General features: G+C 39.5%; 1 long non-coding RNA gene across 1 annotated transcript; it reads right to left on the bottom strand.

Annotated features, from left to right (window-relative positions):
• Window positions 1–3,822: 3,822 nt before the first annotated feature.
• On the bottom strand, window positions 3,823–5,023 carry LOC148742258 (uncharacterized). Its single transcript, XR_015998816.1, has 2 exons — window positions 4,953–5,023; window positions 3,823–4,351 (listed from the first exon to the last, which is right to left on the bottom strand). It is a non-coding gene; the product is annotated as an uncharacterized LOC148742258 (long non-coding RNA).

The following is a 5,023-nucleotide window of genomic DNA, read 5'->3' as shown; positions in this document are numbered from 1 at the left end:
ATATGGCGGATTTGAAGCATTTTTGCGCTGAGAAAGATCGGATTTGGGAACCGGTTTAACCACCACGAAAATATTAACAACGTGATTACTCAGGTTGTACGAGATGTTAACTTTGTTTTAAGATTTTTGGACCTTGGGCTGAAGCTTCCAAAGGGATGTAATAACGGAGAATAAACCGAGGTAACTCAAAATCTCACTGTTTTCTTTGTAACGGCTTGAATTACGCGTTTGTATACTAAGATTGTATTCGGTATCAATGCGCCTGCTCGGCGGACATACTGTCTCGGATTTCTGGCCATGAAGACAGGAAAGGCGGGAAGAAATGGAGAGAAAGGAAAGACTGGAAAGAGAGGAGAGACAAGAAAGACCGGAAAGAGAGGAAAGACAAGAGAGGCTAGAGAAAGAGAAACCGGCATATCAGCATGAAATGGAAATGAAAAAGTTAGAGTTACAAACAAAATAAGGATTAGGCTCGGGTAGTGAAAAGCATAGTGAAAATTTTGAGGTTACAAAGCATATTAGGTTAGTGCCTCCATTCAAGAGAAAGATATTGATAAGTTTTTTTTGCACTTCGAGGAGGTAGCTAGTAATCTTAAGTGGTCCAAAGAGTATTGGGTAATGTTATCACAAAGTGTATTGCTTGGTAAGGCAAGGGAAATATATACACAGTTAAGTGTAGAGCAAGCTGGAAGTTACGACATCGTTGAGGATCTTATTTTAAAGGGCTACGAGTTAGTTCCTGAGGCTTATCGTCAAAAGTTTAAAAACTATGAGAAAGTCAGTAGTCAAACCTATATAGAATTTTCTAGGAGTGAGGAACAGTTATTTGATCGTTGGTGTCATTCGCAAAGGGTAGACAAGAGTCACGATAAGTTAAGACAGTTAATATTAGTTGAAGAATTTAAGAAGTGCATTCACAGTGATGTCCGACGGTTAACTAACGAGCAAAGAGTAAAGACGTTGGAAGACGCTGCACGGTTAACAGATGAATTTTCATTGAGTCACAAAGTTAACTTCATGGAAAAGCCTCGTCTGCTTAACAGTAGACTTCAGCCTCCTTCCGCATCACGATGAAACCAGAGGAGTAAACAGAATGACGGAGCACATCCCAAACAGAACCCTGGTAACAACTCTACTAACCGTTCCAGCTTTACCTCACCAGGAAAAAACAGGTTTGTTCCAAATAAGCCTATCAAGCCACCAGCCTGTTATTATTGGAGAAAAGAAGGTCATCCGATGTCCAGTTTCCCAGAAAAGCCGCGCAAAAATATGATGTGAAGTCGAAGCCTAATGGATTTGTTGCTTAGCCGTCGCCTTTAATTTCTGAAAGTGAATGTACACGTCCGCGATTTCCTCGAGAGAAGACCCAGACAGTCTCTGAAAATGACGTCAGTGGTTCGTCTAAATCTGTCATGGATATGTTTGAGCCCTTTATTCACGATGGCTCAGTGACGGTCATTATCCCGTGATATGTCACATTCAGTACCGATCAAGATTTTAAGAGACACTGGAGCCTTACAGTGTTTGCTATTAAATAACACGTTGTTGTTTTCTGAGAAATCGTCCACTGGTGTAAGTGCCCTAATCAGAGGAATCAGTTCCGAGTGCCGCTCCATACAGTTTTCCTATCGTCAGATCTTGTGTCTGGTCCTGTGAAGGTTGGAATGCAACCGACGTTACCGTTTGATGGAGTACACCTTATCCTCGGAAATGACCTTGCAGGAGACAAAGTGGTCGTTAATGCTATTGATACCGAGAAGCCTGGTTCAGAAAAATCTCTAGATCCAGTTGAAAAGATAATTCCTGGCCTTTACCCCGCATGTGTAGTAACGCGAGCCATGAACAAGAAGAAGAAAACCAGTGACGAAGAGATTGCCTTAACGGACATCCTTATCAGTTAAGTTTTTTGATGATGAACAGTCAAATCCCTCCGTTTCTGAGCCAACAGAAGTGTGACTAGTTTTCATGTTCAACGAAGCCTATCGTAACTTACTTAATTTAAGTGGCTCTACCGGAACACTTGCGGCTTTCTCTACTTGGAGATAGTATTAGCAGTAGGCCCTTCAAGACTGCGCTCAAAAGACTCTCTGGCCTTCAGGAAGCAACGCGCGCTTGACACGAGGTTTCATATTTTCGTATTTACCTGCATTTCCGTAAGTTTTAAGTAAAACTCTCAATTTGGGAAGAACGTTCTTAACTCAGCATATATACTCTGTTTGTATTAGTGATTTCAAATGACACACCGTTCATTTTACATTTATCCTCAATTCTAGTTCATCTTATCGATCTCATTCTGTTTGTAGCTCCATTCTTGTTATTCTTCTCCTATTTCAATCATTTTTGTACTTTTCCTCTGTTTTGTCCTTACACTGTCTTTTGATCCTTTCCCTAGTCCTTTTTCATAATTTATTTCTTTCCTCTGCTGTAGCTATTTGTTGTTCTGTGTTCTGCTTATTGGTTCTTCTAAGTAATGTTCTAATACTCCGCATGATATCCCTGGTGCGAAGTTAACAAGTCTCATAGCGATGACTAACTGATAAAAAAATTTGTCATATGAACAAGTTTATCAAAAACTTTATTCACGGATATTCGTGGCTATAATATTTTAGTTTGGATATATCAACAAAGTTGAAATGGTAAATTAGCCACCGTAATGATTACAAAAGCTGACGTTTCGAGCGTTAGCCCTTCGTCGGAGCGAATAGAGGAATTGTGGGTTTTGTGTGCTTTTAAAGGCAGAAAATGGAGCTACGTTATTGGTGGGAGCATGGCAACGAGAAAAACACGAATAAATTAGTGGATTGAAAAGCGTTCGTTGATCCCTGTGGGATTTAGACCGCCATCTTTCAAACCGGCAGTCTAAATCCCACAGGGATCAACGAACACTTTTCAATTTATTCGTGTTTTTCTCGTTGCCATGCTCCCACCAATAACGTAGCTCCATTTTCTGCCTTTAAAAGCACACACAACCCACAATTCCTCTATTCGCTCCGACGAAGGGCTAACGCTCGAAACGTCAGCTTTTGTAATCATTACGGTGGCCAATTTACCATTTCAACTTTGTTGATATATCCAAATTATTTCGTTACTCCCACCGACGCAGCCCCAAACAGTTTCTTTCGAAACTATCAGCCTTTATAAAATTTTAGGATGGGAACAAGATTAAAATAATTTCAGCCTTGCTTGACAAATGCTTGAGTGTGTTACATTTTCAATAGTTTCAGATTGCTTCCCGTCTTCAACGTCTTCGACAAAGAACATTTGAACTACCGGTATGAATGATTGAATTGTCCTCTTTTAAGTCCACAACGATGCTTAGTTTTACCCTAGAACTTCCTTAAAAGTTAAATGGGTGCGAATGTGCAAAGAAAAACAAACGCCCGCTGCCAGCTTACGGAATGCTACGGGAAATGGATGAGAATTTGAAACAAAACCAGGGATAAAAACCCATCTGCCGTCGTAAGCTCTGCAAGGTTAACTTACTCTATTGATTTGCTGATCGAAAACGGTGTTATAACTGCTAAAATGTACTTGAAATTCCGGATTTAACCACGGGGTGCCAAATGGGATTATGTCGTGACGCCGTTAAATAACGATGTGGCGATTTTCACGAAGTTCAGTCTGAGTCCGTGAAGAAATAAAATGCCCCAAACTAATTTTATTCCTTCGAAAAACAAAACTATTTCCACTTATCATGGGTTCAACCTGAACCAATTCTAAGTAATATGGTATGGGGTAAACGATACCGTAGTTGAAAATTCGCTGTAAAATGCCATGTTTGGCTTTCAAAATACTGGTTATTAATTAGCATTTTCAAAAGCGTTCTGTGAGCACCAAATTTAATGAAATGATCCCATACCTTAATCCCCTCTTTACAAATTTATCAAATTTATGCGAGCTTGCTTTCTTTTGCGCTTTTCATGAGCATAGTTCATTTGCTCCACCTCGGGGCACTGTTTTTCGCCATTTCGACGGTTACCGGCGCTCGTTCCAGTTTTCGTGAACTTTCTTGGATGAAGAGGCAAGTCTGGGAAAGAAAATCTTACCACGTTGCTAAGTTCACTTTAGGGTACTTCTGACTGAAATTTGAGGGTCTTTCTTTTAAGGTCAGGAATTGAGGTGTCCACGTACGGTAATTAATATGTAAAGGCCATGAAGACATTCCGTGGTTTTAAAAAGACTTAGAGAAGACAATTTTGTTGGGAATGTCCTTGAATTGTGAAATATTGCCCAGTCATGGCAAAAAAATCTCTAAGGCCGAAAAAAAAAGTAGTTCAAACTACAGCGCTGTCGGAGAAGGCCTGACCCGTAGACCACACAAGTTGACACCGCTTCCGATCGGTGACTGCACCTGTTAAAAAAGAATATTGCTAATCGTTGTAAAAGATACCATTTATAAATCGATCAGCTGCAAATGTGGTAACATGTTTACGACTAAAACATTGAGGGTTTCATGGCAGGCGTGTTATACCAGGAAGAACGCAGTTGCGTTGAATTTCTTCTTTCAAAACAATGATCCATAATTCAAACTATTCAAAGAATGAATTTTCCCAACAATAAAGTGTGATATTGATTAGAGTTTTCGTGAAAGCACAATACTTTAATAAGTCACAATAAGTTTTCTAAAAATAATTTTGAAATTTTTGACCGTAAAACAGTCATGTTAGTTAGTTTGGGTCAAACTCTTGAAGTTGTGCGATATCACACCTTTAAGTCAAAGCTTTGTCGACAACTCTTGTTCACCCGCATTAAGGCACGCAAGGTTAAAAAAGTCCTTTAAAAGACCTTCATGTCATGCCCTGTTAGCTTTTTGGCCAACCTAGACGAAGGATATTGAAATGGTAGTTGAGGCACACACGACGTTCTTATTGAGGTTGATGTTCAAGTACAAAAAACCAAAAAATTTAACCATTCCTTTCTTCTTTTTTCTATTTACACGGTTTAGCTCTTACCTTTTTAAGTCCTTAGCTCTGAAAACAGCAGAGAGTTATTTGTATATTGAAAACATCACGTTCAAAGTGTG

This window comes from Stylophora pistillata, chromosome 1, assembly GCF_964205215.1.
Source record: "Stylophora pistillata chromosome 1, jaStyPist1.2, whole genome shotgun sequence".
Classification (NCBI taxonomy): domain Eukaryota; kingdom Metazoa; phylum Cnidaria; class Anthozoa; order Scleractinia; family Pocilloporidae; genus Stylophora; species Stylophora pistillata.
Note: the sequence above shows the minus strand (reverse complement) of the source record. Positions and strands in the feature narration are given on the sequence as shown.